This window comes from Terrapene carolina, unplaced genomic scaffold, assembly GCF_002925995.2.
Source record: "Terrapene carolina triunguis isolate 2854851 unplaced genomic scaffold, T_m_triunguis-2.0 Scaffold843, whole genome shotgun sequence".
In the NCBI taxonomy this organism is placed as follows: Eukaryota; Metazoa; Chordata; order Testudines; family Emydidae; genus Terrapene; species Terrapene triunguis.
In genome coordinates, this window is record NW_020665194.1 from 30,625 (window position 1) to 47,569 (window position 16,945).

The window sequence follows — 16,945 nt, forward strand, 5'->3', positions numbered from 1 at the left end:
AATGGTACAGGATAACTAAAAACAATTTCATTCACATTGGTTCTACAATATTAAGCTGAGCCGGTCAATTTTTTTGGAGTGACTCTTGTCCACAAATTGGCTTTTTTTCAGAAACAAAACTTTTGACTTAAACATTTTGATTTTTTCCTGAAATGTTTGTTTTTTGACAAACATTTTTCAGCTATTGTTTTCATTTCCTTAGGCTAATTTTGATTGGTTGGCTTTGTTGGGAATGGGGGCGGAGGCAGAATGTTTTCAAAATGGAAAATTTTCAAAAATCCATATCAAATTTACAGATTTCAAAAAGTGGAAAAATTTGTCTGTTTGGAAAACAAGCTCATTTTTCAAGCTTTTTGCTAAAACATTATTTGTAAAGTGCTTTGAATGCCAAAAACAGCATGTGAGTGTTGATTATCAGTGTTTTTCAACCAGCTCTAGAACTAAATATTTGCAGGATTAACCCATTGTTAACTATTGCTTCTCTTCTGACTCCAGTATCCCACTTTTCACACCAGTTTCATCCCTCTGACGAACGGCAGTAGAATCAAGGGCTTTACAGGTCATCTTCCCATTGGAGGAAAAACCAGCAATGTAGAATCGATGTCTTTTCTTAGTATAAATTGTTTATTTACACTACGTACAATAGTCCTTGAACAGGTATGTCACAAATGGCACACAGGCAATCCCCTCTTTTGGTATTCTCAGCCCAAACACCAATGCTCAGTTCAGCCCCAAGAATTGACTGTCTACTACTACTTTGTGTTTTTACAGTGCCTAGCACATCTGTGTTTGCACAGTGCCTGCCGCATCTGTATTTTTACATTGCCTGCCATAATGGGTCCCCAATCTTGTTTCATTCCTGGGCACTCATGTAATAAACATTAAGAATAAGAAGAATTTTCCAGAAGCTGGGAATGGGTGACAGGGGATGGATCACTTGATGATTCCCTGTTCTGTTCATTCCCTCTGGGGCACCTGGCACTGGCCACTGTCGGAAGACAGGAGACTGGGCTAGATGGACCTTTGTTCTGACCCAGTATGGCCGTTCTTATGTTCTTATGAAGAATTGATTCTAGTTAGAGAGATTTAAGCAGGGAATAAATGGTCTTGCCGCCACCAACAGATTGCCTCCAAAATAATCTGTATCACAAAAACAATGAAACCCCATGTCTGGTCGCATGCTGAGACTATACAAGATTATGTGTAACAGTGTCACCAGCTGACTTCCGCCATAACATTATTGTCATCTTGACACAATCCTAAGAGTTTGACCAACTACTGAGAACCCATAGTAAACATCTCTTAGAGTTAGGTAGCATTACAGTATAACACTTAATATTTTTTTCAAATGATTATTTATTTAGTATAGACAAATAGATAAATCACAATAATAAAGCCTGGACAATTTTTTGTTTTGTCAATGGAAGCTAAGATTCTGATATCATCATGGGACTCCAGGAGCTGGGGATCTAGGCCTTGTTTACACACACAAGCTGCACCTGTTTAAACAGAAGCAGTTTTAGCTCAACTCCTGCAAACCCCTGTATGTAAAATCAGTTTGCTGATATTTATGGCTGTAGATTTTTATCCGTAAATGTAAGTGGACCTCGATTTCACCACACACACACAAACCAATGACAAAATATTTCCGTTGATGATCATCAACATTTACAGACAGGCAAAATAAGCAAAATACAGCTTGCGAACTTAATAGAGTTCGATTGAAGGATATTGACTTTGTATGTTTTGACTTATAATGTTGACCGTTTGTGCTTTAACAGTTATAAAGCTTTTTTAGCTTTTTGAATCTCAACATTTACTGCCATTAATTAATTATTCTCTGACCCCCTTCATATTTTCCGGCAACTGTGAAAATTTAAATCAATACAAATAAAAGCTTAAAGCCCAGAACTTTGCACAACTGTGAAAATTCAAATAGATAAAAATAGAAAAAAAATGCTTAAAATAAACATCAATATTATCCATCAAAATTATTTAAAAAAAGAAAATTGAATTCTGCCAAGCCTACTTACATTGTTTAATCTTGCAGCTTTAAAGCTACGGAGATAAGCCAAACTGCTACAAATTAGAACAGGTTGGAAAATGGTTATTTTTTTTCCTCCCCACTGAAAATGTTGACAAAATTAAATTTCCATTTCAACCATTTCAAAAAAAAATTGACTTTTTTTCAAGACAAAAACCATTTTTCGGAACTGACCCTTCCCTGCAAAAGTTTTAGTTTTGACAACTGGGTATATTTCAATGACAAAACAATGTGTCACCCGAAAAAAAATCCTGACTAGAGCCAACCATGAGTGCCAGACACTTCCCCCTACTTAACGAGAAGTAAAACACCAAATAGCGTGACCCAGGAATCAGCACATTCAGTGTTTGCATGTCAGTGGCAGCAGGAAGGAAGTGTGTTTCTGTCTTTTTGTTATTAAACAAAACCACAACCCTTTGACTCCAAATCAAAGGCTGAGAATAGGAAATGTTTTATCAGCTTCCCCAGTCACCTTGACGGGACAGAGCCTCATTGGGCTACATCAGTGAGATCTGGGTGTAAACTGATTTAAAACAGTAGCACCAGTTTCAGCAAACTGACTTAAAAATGATTTGTCTTAAACTGGTGCTACTTTTTGAGTTTAGACAAGTGGACCTACAGAGAGCAACAAACCACAGCTCAAGGCTCAGTTCACCCCCTCCCCACTTGCCTGAATGACACACGCCAGCAAACCTCAACCCACTGCTTCCTCGTCGCGTCTTTTACTCTGTGTGAACACAGTCGTGTCTCAGAGGTCATGCTTCCTCTCCCCGGGAGCCCAAGCACATAGAGATGGGGAGACATATTTTTTAAAATGGCCACCTCTAGCCAGAGGTGATAGGTGCGCGTAGTGCCCAGTGATAGGATAATTATTAATAATGTTAAGGGTAGAACGGACCATCAGCTCATCTGACTTCCTGTATGTCTATCACAGGCCAGAGGATTTCACCTACTTACCCATTTTGAGCCCAATGTTGGCTAAAGCATCTCTTCCAGAAAGGCATCTGATCTTGATTTGAAGACCTCAAGAGGTAGAGAATCCACCACTCCCCTTGGGAGTTTGTTCCAATAATTAATGATCCTCACTGTTAGACATCTCAGCCATATTTCCAGTTTGAATTTGTTTGGCTTCAGCTACCAGCCATTGGTTCTTGTTCTGCCCTTTTCTGCTAGATTACAGATTCTGCTAGTATTTTCTCCACATGAAGATACTTACACCCAGTAACCAAGTCACCTCGGTTTCTTTTTTCGTAATCTTAATAGATTTAGCTCTGTAAGTCTCTCTCATTATGAGGCATTTTTTCCCAACCTTTGTGTAACACTGACAAACCCCAGTCGTCAGGATCAAACTTGGGACCTCGGAGCTTAGTGCATGAGCCTCTACCGCATGAGCTAAAAGCCAACTGCCTGGTACCTAAGGCTTAGAGCACACTCATTTTATCTCTCTCTCTAAGTGGCCTCAGTGCATCTGGATGGGACAGAAAACCACACCCAGAAGGTGTGTGGGTTACACTTGGATTATTGCTATGGTGCTTCTCTGCACCCCCTCCAATTTTCAAACGTCCTTTTGAAAATGTGGACACCAGAACCGGCGCATTGTTGTTATCAGTCTCCCCAGTGCCGTACGCAGAGGTGAAATCACCTCCCAGCTCCTGCTCACCTCTCCCTTCTTTATACATCCAAGAATCACCTGTTTGGCCACAGCATCACACCGGGATTTCACATTCAGCTGTTTGTCCGTTATAACCCCTACATTCTTTCCAGGAGACAGTCCTCCATTCCGTAGGTCTGTCCTGCGTTCTTTGGTCCTACATGTCCGACCTTGAGTTTGGCCGTTTTAATGCACATTTTGTTTGAATGGGCCCCGCTCGCCACACTAATGAGATTGCTCCTCAACGGTTATTACCGTTCCACCAGTCTTTGTGTCTTCCACAAGTGGTCACAGCTAAGGATTTTAGGTTTCCTTCCAGATCGTCGATGAAGATGTGGAATCGCGTCAGGCCTAGCTAGGAACACTTCCATGGGTGGCGGGTGAAGCTTCCCATGGCGGAGGCTAGCTCCTTCTCCCACCTCTTCCACCCATGACCCCACCCCAGGTCCTGCCCCTCCCCTGCTTGGTCCCCTCCCCCTCTCCACGTCCCTCCTCTCCTCCCTGGAGGTGGGGGGTGAGGAGGGATGCAGCGAGTGGTGGGTCTCACTGGGGAGGGGGGTGGAGGAGAGGGGCAAGGAGGGACTCAGCCAGGCAGTGGTGGGCGGTGGGGGCATTGGGGAAGGGGCAGATGAGGGAGGGGACGAGGCGGAGCACGGACAGGGCCACCGTGGCCCAGGCATCCGGCAACGGGACAGCGGCGGCTCCACCAAGGGAGGCTTAGCCTCCCCTGGCCTTTTATACCTGCCACCCATGAACACCTCCATCCAATGATATTCCCCTTTGACAACTGCTTTTTGAGAGCCGTCAGTTAACCCGGAAGCACGTACTTTATTAATGTTGTGTCGTGCTAGATTTGTATTGCCACTGGGCCAGATTCAAGCTTCCAGGCATGTGGATGCAGCTCCGCTGGGCCAGCGTGTTTATCATGGCTAGAGATTACTCTCCCCAGAGTGGAGGCTAGAACTTGCTTTTTATTATGCACCTGATTCTGACACCTGTCGTCTTCCAGGGGACAGAGTTTCAGCTTTCACCCTGCACCTGTACTGACAGAAGGGAAAGGACCTTGCATGGACTGAGGCATGTGTAACCCAAGGTCCAGTGTGCTTCCCCAGCAGCCCTGGGAATGACAAGTTGTGGACTACAAATGGCGGCATGGTGGGAGAATGTCCTGGTTCCTGCCAGGACGTACCCTCTGCCCTCCCAGCCCGGGGTCTCAGCCCTGACTGGGCTGGGAGCACGTAGCAGGCAAGCAGAGAGGAGGCTGCTGGACTATAACCCTGTTCTATGTTCTTTACAGGATAAAGCCTGTTCCTGGTGGTTTATCTGAGTGGGTCTGGTCTGAGGTGGACACACACTGACACACACCGCGGAGCACACAAAGGAGCCTCGGGCCCAGCTCCCTAGAGTTGTGTAAAAAGTCACAAGGCAGGCCAGGCGTCCCTTCTCTTCAACAACCTCATACTGGGCCAGTGAACCAGGGGGAGGGGCTACACATGCGTGCTGCAAGATGCCAGGCACATGCGTGGATGTGACCAGATGCAAGAGCCATGAATGGATGCTGTGAAATGCTAGGACCATGCATGGATGTAACAAGTTGTGAGGACCATGCTTGGAGGATGTGACATGCCAGGACCGTGGTAAGGATATAGGCTCACCAGGCATGACCATGGCACCTTTCCTTCATTAAACTTAGAATTAATTTGTCCTTCCATGGCTTGCATCATTCACGTGTGACCGCTGCACACTTGCCTGTAGGCAAACAGTGGGGGAATCTTCAACCCAACTCTTGTGGGTTGGCCAAATTTCCATTTGGTGCCTCAATTTAAAGTGTCCACCTTTGATAACTAGGCTCATATGGAAAGAGTGGGAGATTCAGAAAGACGAACATGGACAAAAGACAAAGAAAGAGACAGACAAGGCTCCATTTGCTTCTTCCATGCAGACCACGTCCAGGTGGACTTCAATTTTCTAACAGGAATAAGCAGCAGGCAGATCTTGCCGTGAATCTTGTGTGACAAAGTTCCTCCTCTATCTTGGTGGGTCCTGCGCTTATTGGCGGATTTTCTTGCCTCAGAGATTCACCATGTGGGTTGGGGAACAGCCCAGAGACCTTCCCCTCTGGAAGAACCCACAGTCCAGGTCAATTGGGAGGTTTGGGGGGAACCCGGGCCCGCCCTCTACTCCGGGTTCCAGCCCAGGGCCCTCTGGACTGCAGCTGTCTAGAGTGCCTCCTGTAACAGCTGCATGACAGCTACAACTCCCTGGGCTACTTCCCCATGGCCTCCTCCAAACACCTTCCTTATTCTCACCACAGGACCTTCCTCCTGGTGTCTGATAACGCTTGTGCGCCTCAGTCCTCCAGCAGCACACCCTCTCACTCTCAGCTCCTTGCGCCTCTTGCTCCCAGCTCCTCACACTCGCACCACAAACTGAAGTGAGCTCCTTTTAAAACCCAGGTGCCCTGATTAGCCTGCCTTAATTGATTCTAGCAGCTTCTTCTTAATTGGCTCCAGGTGTCCTAATTAGCCTGCCTGCCTTAACTGGTTCTAGCAGGTTCCTGATTACTCTAGTGCAGCCCCTGCTCTGGTCACTCAGGGAACAAAAAACTACTCATCCAGTGACCAGTATATTTGCCCTCTACCAGACTCCTGTACCCCACTGGTCTGGGTCTGTCACACTTGCTTCACATAAATGGCGCCTACGTCCTATGGTGACAGGTGAGTTAGAGATGGAGATAAAAGATACAGTAAAACACAAACACTAGAATCAGAGTCAGGACACCTGGGTTCTATTTTCAACTCCCCCACTGACTCAGGCAAGCCATCGAAACTCTCTGTTCCTCATTTAACTCATCTGGGGCTAACGTTAGCTGCCCTTGCAAAGCAAGCCGAGGTTCTCGGCTGGAAAGAGCAGAGCAGGAACAATGTTTTGGTTTCTGTCTCTCAGATCTGTGACTGCAGATGTAGAGACCACAGCCTCCGTGCTAATTTGCTTGCGGTGGTCTCTGAGGTTTCCTAAGTCTGTATGAAGTCTTAAGAGAGGTTCACTCTCAAAGGCCTGGACACAGTCCCTGTAATACAGCAGCTCTCCAAAGCAAAAGCCGTCCCCCTTTGCCCTCCCCCTGCTTTTCTCAAACAGGGAGTGTCCAAAATGCCGGCTCACAATTTCGTACAAGCAGGATTTTCTTTCCCACCTTAAGGGGAGTCTGATTTTGACTCCAACCTCATGGGTGGGGGGTATCAAAGGCCAGGTCAGGCTAAGCCTCCCCTGACCCAGGCCGTGTTCTGCCCCGAGGCCCCACCCTCTCTTCCTCCCCTTCTACCCTGAAGCCAGCAGGGGCTCACTCAGCTCCAGCCGGTGGCCCGGGGTGGCACTGGGGCCGGCCCTGCGCTGGGGGCCAGTGGCTTGAGCTGGCACTGGGGGGCCAGCCAGCATGGCTGGGGCGGGCAGGCTGAGGGTCTGCCAGCTGTGGTGGGGTGGAGGATGGGAACTCGGGGCTCCGGCAGGCAGAAGGGGCGGGGCCAGCAAGCTAGCCTCCCCAAAGGGGGGGTTCACCCACGGCCAATGTCCAACCTCCACCCCAACACTCCACACAATAAATAACCCATCTCCTGATTCTCTCATTGACAATTAGAAGTTGCTCTGAGGTCTTCGAATAAATTGAGTAAGCGCTTTTTGAGGTGGTGAATTTTAGAAACAGGAAACAGATGAGTTAGAGCAACGGCTCATTTTCATCATGGCCAGGACATTAGCAGTGGGGATATCTGCTATCTAAGGGACTTATCTGTCCCCCATCTCTGTAATATCTGAGCAGCTCACCGTCTTTAATGTATTGCTTCTCCCAATGCCCCTGGGAAGCAGGAAAGTGCTGTGATCCCCATTGTACACATGGGGAACTGAGCGAGGGTAAGAAACATGCCCAGGTTCATACAGGGAATCTGTGTCCTAGCAAAGACTTGAACCTCGGTCATCCAAGTCCTAGGCTAGTGCCTCAGACTATGTCTACACTGTACACTAAGCCCGGGCTCTGAATCAGGTTTGAGCCGAAGCCCCCGCTTCTGTCCACACACAAATCAATCTGACTTGAATTAGCGAGCACCCAGGACCCGGGTCCTCAGACCCAGCTATGGGAGTGGATCAGGGCTGAGTCCCACAGCGACTCAGGTCCAAGCCCAGTCCTTTTGCAGTGTGGACGCAGCTCAAGCCACAGCCCTGAGTTAGAAGGCCTGCGTGATGCTAATGTAGTGCCCATCTTTAAAAAAGGGAAGAAGGAGGATCCGGGGAACTATAGGCCAGTCAGCCTCACCTCAGTCCCTGGAAAAATCATGGAGCAGGTCCTCAAGGAATCAATTATGAAACACTTAGAGGAGAGGAACGTGATCAGGAACAGTCAGCATGGATTCACCAAGGGGAAGTCGTGCCTGACTAACCTAATTGCCTTCTATGATGAGATAACTGGCTCTGTGGATGAGGGGAAAGCAGTGGATGTGTTATTCCTTGACTTTAGCAAAGCTTTTGATACGGTCTCCCACAGTATTCTTGCCGGCAAGTTAAAGAAGTATGGGCTGGATGAATGGACTGTAAGGTGGATAGAAAGCTGGCTAGATCGTCGGGCTCAACGGGTAGTGATCAATGGCTCCATGTCTAGTTGGCAGCCGGTTTCAAGCGGAGTGCCCCAAGGATCGGTCCTGGGGCCGGTTTTGTTTAATATCTTTATTAATGATCTGGAGGATGGTGTGGACTGCACTCTCAGCAAGTTTGCAGATGACACTAAACTGGGAGGCGTGGTAGATACACTAGAGGGTAGGGATCGGATACAGAGGGACCTAGACAAATTAGAGGATTGGGCCAAAAAAAACCTGATGAGGTTCAACAAGGACAAGTACAGAGTCCTGCACTTAGGACGGAAGAATCCCATGCACTGCTACAGACTAGGGACCAAACGGCTAGGTAGCAGTTCTGCAGAAAAGGACCTAGGGGTCACAGTGGACGAGAAGCTGGATATGAGTCAACAGTGTGCTCTTGTTGCCAAGAAGGCTAACGGCATTTTGGGCTGTATAAGTAGGGGCATTGCCAGCAGATCGAGGAATGTGATCGTTCCCCTTTATTCGACATTGGTGAGGCCTCATCTGGAGTACTGTGTCTAGTTTTGAGCCCCACACTACAAGAAGGATGTGGAAAAATTGGAAAGAGTCCAGCGGAGGGCAACAAAAATGATTAGGGGTCTGGAGCACATGACTTATGAGGAGAGGCTGAGGGAACTGGAATTGTTTAGTCTCCAGAAGAGAAGAATGAGGGGGGATTTGATAGCTGCTTTCAACTACCTGAGGGGGGGTTCCAGAGAGGATGGAGCTCGGCTGTTCTCAGTGGTGGCAGATGACAGAACAAGGAGCAATGGTCTCAAGTTGCAGTGGGGGAGGTCTAGGTTGGATATTAGGAAACACTATTTCACTAGGAGGGTGGTGAAGCACTGGAATGCGTTAGCTAGGGAGGTGGTGGAGTCTCCTTCCTTGGAGGTTTTTAAGGCCCGGCTTGACAAAGCCCTGGCTAGGATGATTTAGTTGGGAATTGGTCCTGCTTTGAGCAGGGGGTTGGACTAGATGACCTCCTGAGGTCCCTTCCAACCCTGATATTCTATGATTCTATGATGCAGAATGGATGAGTTAGTATGGTTGTGAGGCCTGGTCCAGCAGCCCAATATGTCTACACTGGAATGTAAGACCGGGGCTCGAACTCAGGCACAAGCCTAAGCCCCCTTCTGTCTAGACATAAATAGCACCAACCTAGGGCTCAGGTCCAAGGTCTCTGGGCCCCACAGGGATAGAAGGTCCGAGCCTGAGTCAAGCCAGGACTCAAGGCCTATTCCTTTGCAGCGTAGATACACATCCACTGGACTCATGCTCCAGGAGTCTGCCAAAAGTATCCCACAATCCCACGGGCTGACTTTCTTGGTCCTCTGGACAGTCAAGTTTGGTGGACAGTCAAATTTTCCCACACAGCACCACCAACAAAGGACTAGCACGACCACATTTTGGGAGGGCGCTAGAAAGTCTGGGATACGGGTGGTTGGACTTGGGCCCACATAATGCTGTTCTGCCCAGCCCCTGAGATCCTGGCCCGGGAGGCTAGTCCCCAGCCCCTCCCCCCACTGTCCTCCCTCCCCCACCGCCTCAGCTCACTGCGCCGCCGGCACAATGCTCTGGACGGCGGGGCTGTGAGCTCCTGGGGCAGCGCAGCTGCAGAGCCCGGCCTGACCCTGGGCTCTGTGCTGCGCGGTGCAGCTGCCTGTCCTGGTGCAGACGCGCCGCCAGCCACCGGTGCTCCAGGCAGCGCGGTAAGGGGGCAGGGGGTGGGGGAGGGGGGTTGGATAGAGGGCAGGGGAGTTCAGGGGGGTGGTCAGGGGGCGGGGGTGTGGGGGGTTGAATGGGGGCAGGAGTTCCGGGGGCGGTCAGGGAGAAGGGGTGGTTGGATGGGGCAGGGGTCCCGGGGGGGCAGTCAGGAAGGAGAGGGGGGGTTGGATGGGGCAGGGGGGCAGTTAGGGGCAGGGGGTCTGGGGGCGGTCAGGGAGAAGGGGTGGTTGAATGGGGGCAGGGATCCCAGGAGCGGTCAGGGAGAAGGGGTGGTTGGATGGTGCAGGAGGTCTGGGGGCGGTAGTCAGGAAGGGGAGGGGTGGTTGGATGGGGCAGGGGTCCTGGGGAGGCAGTCTGGAAGGAGAGGGAGGGTTGGATGGAGCGGTGGGGGGCAGTTAGGGGCGGGAGGTCTGTGGGCGGTCAGGGGACAGAGAGCAGGGGAGTGAATAGGGCAGGGGTTCCGGGGGGGCTGTAAGGGGGTGAGAAGCAGGGGGGGTTGGATGGGGGTGGGGGCCGGGCCATGCCTGGTTCTTTGGGGAGCCACAGCCTCCCCTAACCAGCCCTCCATACAATTTCTGAAACCTGATGTGGCCCTCAGACCAGAAAGTTTGCCCGCCCCTGTTTTAGAGCTTTCTAAGTCAAACTCAGCACCTTCAACTCCACTCTGAACCTGGTCAACATCCAGTGCATCTCCCAGAGCACTGCTGCCCCGCGCTCCCGATGCGTTCCTTCACTCCCTTCCCGAGTGGGTTGCTGTATTCTGCACCAGCTGCCTTTTGCAATTGGACTTTTGGTGGTCGAGCTAATCTGGAGGCGACAAAGGCCTGGGTCACTGGAGCGAGATCCATGTCAGAAAGAAACGCAACCTCTGAGGTTCCAGGTAGCCATGGAGTCTGCAATGTCTTTGTAAAGACTCTAGTGAAAATTTAGGCCACTTTGGATGAGCATCATAAAGATCTGACCAGGTATCTCATGAAGAGAAGAAAAAAAAATCAGTTTCATTTTCCCTCTGAGTCACTGATAGGAGTGGTTCTCGAGCTCTGGTTTGCAGTAACATTCAGATCAGTCAAGGACATAGAGGCTGGACAAGGAACTGGCGTATACGAGATCTCCGGCTTACAAAGGGGTCTGGAGGTTGGAGGACATGGATACAAGCTGATCCACACGTAGTTGGAGTTCAACTGGTGCAAGGTAACTAGCTGAATTCAGGTCAAAGGCTGGATTCAGTCATTAGCTTCACTTTGCTTCCCTTCGCTGGGTCTGTTTATAGCAGTAGATCCAGTTCTGTTCGGATTATTTTTTCCCTTTTATTACTAGATTTGCTGGGGGCACTCGGAGGAGAATCTTGGGACAATTCTCCCAACAAACTGACGGCTGTTTTGGGGTGATCTCTGCCTATCTCACACGGCATCACCATCTGTCTGGATGGTGCTAAGTCCTTGTTGGTGGAAATCTCTTATCCAAAAGGTTTACCAAAATCATTCATCTGAAGAGCAATTTTTTGTGTTGTTGAAATGCAGCAGATCGCATCAAGGGCCGGTAGTTTAAAAACCTTCCCCTCTAAGCCTCAACCAAGAAGAAGCCTTCCCCAGTTCAATCAAACGAATTAAACACTGTCCTAGGCTCTCTATACACTCAAGAAATCCAGGATGACGGCAGTTTTGCTGTTGATGTCAATGGGACCAGAATTTCACCCACGGGTTGTTATTTTTTCAGGATCAAAGTAGGAAATATTTGCAAGTGCTCTTAGCAGCAGCTGGTCTGTCAGCCGCTGTTGCTCTCTTCATTCATTGTGGTTATGTCCAGAGAGATTTTAGCAGAGAGGTTCAAAGCCAGCTGGGGGAGGATTTAGATGAACAAAATCAATAGGAATTGGAGGTGCAAATCCCTTAGTCCCGTTGAAAATACCTTCCAACTTGCAATTGACTTCAAAAAGCGAGTTCAAAGCAGTTTCAGCCCCTAACCCCAGCGCCGACATGTTCCTCCTCTTTTAGATCAATATTGTGGCTTAATTACAATGACTCATTTTTTGCTTTCAGGTTAGTATCTAACGCATCCCAGTGACTAATTCCAGTGTTGTGCTTTGCTGTCATTGACTGTGTATTTTATTTTGAGCTCGTGACACTGTTACTTTCATAATCCGATGGCTTCTAATTGTTGATTTATTTGGGTGATTGTTCGGGGTGAGTGCCAGTCGTTATGAATGACCGTGATGTAGTTAATTTCATGTTCACAACTTAAGGCTGTGGATAAAATGAAGTTTTTCCTTAGCAAGATCACAATAATAATAATCTCTAGCTCATATGTAGCATTTTTCATCAATACACCTCAAAGCGCTTTACAAAGGAAATCAGTATCATTATCCCCAGAGGGGAAACTGAGGCACAGAGTGTGGACGGTGACTTGCCCACAGTCACCCAGCAGGAACGTGGCAGAGCCAGGAATAGGAGCCAGGTCTCCTGAGTTGCCGCCCATATATTATTTACTTCCACTTTCCTTTAAGGAAACTAGAAGAGGGACCTTACCCCAGCTGGCTTCAGGCCTACCCATTGCCTCAGTTTCCCTTGAGATGGGTCTCTCAGGTCCCAGCACTGTTAGGCCTTAAGCCTCTTGTTAAGGGCTTGTCTGCCCTTGGAAGTTTACCCACCTAGTATATTCCAGAATAGCTATTTTGGTATAAACCCCCCATGTAGACACTCTTGCTCCAGAATAAAAGCTTCTGCATGGGAGATGCTATCGAATCAGCCAGTCCAGAATCATTATTCTAGAGTCGTTATTTCAGTACATTTTCAAGTGTCAGCAAGCCCTACTTGACAAAAAGCCCATCCTTTCTGGGGTTCAAGTCCAAACGGTAAAACACACCATCAAAATATTCCATCTTAGCCCCTTCTTGACCCGGCCCTTCCTTTTTCCTCTTCCTCTTTTGTCAGCAGCCTCTGTCCTGGGGTTGGCTTGCAGCCCGCCTGCTCACCCCCTCCAATCGACTCCTTCTTCTCCCCAGCACCGGGAAGCCTGCAAACCCCCACCCCCAAGGGAAACGCCCACCCACCTATACGTCCCAGCCCTGGTATCTAAACAGCTGGGCCTTTTGCATTCTCTAAGATTTCCCCTTTGAACTCTGGGTGCGACTCGCTGACTCCTTGGACTCCACAGAGCAACAGGTGCTGTGTCCAGGATACTTTGCTCGGCACTCATTGTCCAGTGCCTATTTTTGAACTCTCCCATTCCTGTTTTTACTTTCCTTTTCTCTTTGTCCCACACAAACAGTCATCTCCTATGGCCTGTAGCCCCGCCCCCATCGAAAGGGGCAGGCCTTGAGCTCTGGTGGGCTCCTCCCACTGCCTTGGGTTTCAAACGGGCCAGGAAGGAGCAGCGGGAATTCATGGGGCACGCTCTGTGACGGTGGGGATCTTTCCCATTCGCTGGTCCCTGCACACATCCGGACAGAGCTCCTCTGAGCAGTGTCCACGGATGTAGCTGTACAAAGCAGCGGGCGTTGTCTGGGGTTCTCTGCTCGGCGTTCCCATCCGGTTCCCCCGTTTTGTTCTCACACTCCATCCCAAGTAATTAATTTATTTCTGGGCTCTATGGTGCCTCCTTCATCTCCCTTCTGTACTGGAGGGTCATAGGTCAGCAGCGAGGAGGCTGACGGGAACGGTAGCTCCCAGCTTGGCAGATACGTCAGATCTGTTTCTATTGTTGCATAATTCTAGAGATTCCCACCTGTGGTTTTTTTTTTTTTAATGGGCTCCTACTAACATTTGCTAAGACGAGTGGGGTACAAAGTGTCTCCACCCTGATAGCAACGAGTGCTTCCCGGACTCTCTGTCTGGGAAGCTCAGCCCCTAAGGGCACATCCCCCCCACCGCACCACCCTCCTGCTCTAAGGATAGTGGTTTCGGGATGGATCCCCCCAGTCTGAGCCCTTCTCCTGGTAGGAGCTGTTATTTAGTGGGATGCACAGAGTTACCTCATCCCAGTGCATGTCACCGAGATGGAGTGAGGCTAGCAAAGAGAAGGGTAAGGGGTGACTTGATCCCAGGCTATAAGTACTTCTATAAAGGGACAAATATTTGATAATCATCTAACAGAGAAAGATCTAGCAAGATCCAAGGGCTGGAAGTTGAAGCTAGGCCAATTCAGACGGGAAGTAAGGTGTACATTTTTAACAGCAAGGGTAATTAACCATCTCAACCATTTACCCAGGAGTTGGGGTGGATTCTCCAGCACCGGCAATTTGACAATCAAGATGGGATTTTTTTTTCTCTAGATCAAACAGGAATTAATTGTAGGAAGTGCAATGATCTCATGAGTCTCTTGGGACTTAGAAATCTCTGAGTCTCTCAGCATGGCTGACGTCGGCGGTGGGGAAGTACAGAGTCACGCAAGAGTAATTTCCTCTTCCATATTTATTGATATTTGCAGCCAAGCAGCTGCCCCTTTCCAGTTTCCCTGTTCAAACACGGAACGTTAACTTCAAGGGAGCTCTCCGGATCTGGGCGTACGACCGGCATCTGCGCTAAACACAGGTAAGGGACCCCCATCACCAAATGACCCCTGATTCTCTGTCCCACACTCATTTTCCCTCCTCCATCCCCGAAGCTGGGATGGGGGGGACATAAGAAGAGGGCGGGACAAGCAACTTAGGGGGAACCACTGGGGAGGTAGTGAAGTGTGGAGCTGGAAATGGGCAGTCGTGGGAGGCGGAAGAACAATGCAGAGGATGGGCAGTGGCAGATTACCGGTCCTGGGGCCATAGCGGGTTGGGGGCAGAGAAGAAAGGAGCGAGTGGGAGCGGGGCCTCGTGGGAAGGGGAAGAATGTGATGGGGCCATGAGTGGCATGGGGGCAGGGCTGTGGGGAAGGGACAGAATGGAGGCGGGGTCACAGATGGAAGGGCTGGGGTGGGGCCGCATTTCTCTCCCCCCCCCCCCACTTGTTCCAGCCCAGGGCCCCAGGAGACCTTAATCCACCTCTGATCATGGGATGGTGCAAGCAGCCAGGACATGCAGCTCCCAAATCCAGTGGCTGGATCCTCAGCGGGTGTTACTGAAGCTAATAAACGTACCTAGCGCCTTCCATCAGGAGATCTCAAAGCCTCATGAATAGCTGATCTTCCCTGGTTTTAATGGAAGTCTCCTGGGATGTCTCAGATATGGATTGGGAGTTTTCTCTGCCTGTAACTGAACAGGGCAGGGCCGTGACACCCGTTAAAAGATTTATTTTCCAACTTCTTTCTCAGACGCCCCCCATCTTCAGGGAGGTGGTCCAACCCCCAAGGCTTGGGAGTTTTCAAACAGGACTGTAACTGATGTAAATTAGAACTGGTCAGGAAGTGGCTCCCCCTCCCCGCAACGTGGAAAATGTTGACGTTGTTGAAAATCCAAAAAATGTGTGTATGCGGGGGAGGGAGGAATCTGGTTTCGGGCAACTGAAAATATTTTCAAAAACAACAAGGAGTCTGGTGGCACCTTAAAGACTAACAGATTTATTTGGGCATAAGCTTTCATGGGTAAAAACCTCACTTCTTCAGATGCATAGAGTGAAAGAAAGCTCTGTAACTTTCACTCTATGCATCTGCAGAAGTGAGGTTTTTACACACAAAAGCTTATGCCCAAATAAATCTGTTAGTCTTTAAGGTGCCTCCAGACTCCTTGTTGTTTTTGTAGATACAGACTAACACGGCTACCCCCTGATACTTGAAAATATTTTGCTTTTCTGAATTAAAAGTAAAAAATGTTCAGGGCAAACACCGCAAAAAAATCATTCTGATGAAAATCCAGTATTCCCTTGAAAACCAGTTTTGATGGAAACATTTAAACCAACCCTGACATAAAACCCAGCATGACCCCATGGCAGTCAGCGGGGGTCAGGGTTGGGTTCTTATCTCGTTGCCCCCTCCACCCCGGTAAACCCAGAGTGACCCCAGGGGAGTTAATTGAGTCAGGGCTGGATTCTGATCTTATTTACCCTGGCACAAATCTAGAGTTACTCAATCTCCCATAGGTAGAAACGATACTAGTTATATTTTCTTTATCATCTGCATTACAACACACATTTCGCCAGTAAACAGCCCCAGTAACGTGGCTTGCTTTCTCTGACTTTCCATCTCTCCAGTAACACATCCAATTTCTATGTTCAGTCTCTCTCCATCTAACTTTTCATGCTCCTTCTCGCATCTAACGGGATTTTTGTTGTTCTCCTGTCCCAGGATCGGCTTATCCAGGTGAAGGACTCCAGCTCTCATCCCCTGCTATGGCTCACGTGCACTGGGACGCACAGGTGGGGCGCTTCCGGATGACAATCCCCAGGGGTTTGCTGCTCAGCGTGCTGATTTACAACGCGGTCTCTGGTATCCGATGTCCAGAGAAGGCGCCAAGTAAGGAGGAAGTCCAGTACAACGCTGATCCCTTGAGTTCACATCACAGGCGCTGACTTTTATTTTCCCCTGAGGGTGTTCCACCCCTGCTCCACTCCAAGACCCCACTCCCACTTTGCCCCTTCCCCTGAGGCCCCGCCTTTTCATGCCCTGCTCCACCCACTCCACCAAGGGCCCACCCTCGCTCCGCCCCTTCCCACCCCTTCTGCTCCCTCCCCCTGAGGCACTGCCCTCACTCTGCCTCTTCCTGCCCCCACTCCAACCCCTCCCTCGAGACCCCCGCCACCGCTCACAGCTTTCTGCCCTCCCCCAAGTGCCTCCCCCAGCCGCCAAAGAGCTGATCTGTGGCCCTGCCGAACAGCTGATCTGCAGCCCCACCTATCAACTGTGGCTGATTTTTTCTGTGGGTGTTTCAGCCCTGGAGCACCCACAAAGTCAGCACCTAGAGTCCACAGAGCCCAGGACCCCTGACTCGCAGCCCCCCTGCTCTAACCCACTAGCCCCCGCTCCCCTCCCAGAGCC

At 49.5% G+C, this 16,945-nt stretch overlaps 1 long non-coding RNA gene across 1 annotated transcript in view; it reads left to right on the forward strand.

Annotated features, from left to right (window-relative positions):
* The window catches only part of LOC115271391, a 22,622-nt gene extending 6,204 nt beyond the window's left edge, over positions 1-16,418 (forward strand). Inside the window, exons 2-3 of the long non-coding RNA XR_003899946.1 lie at positions 14,471-14,574; positions 16,256-16,418. This is a non-coding gene — a long non-coding RNA (uncharacterized LOC115271391). The remainder of the gene's footprint in view (positions 1-14,470; positions 14,575-16,255) is intronic.
* Positions 16,419-16,945: the final 527 nt, after the last annotated feature.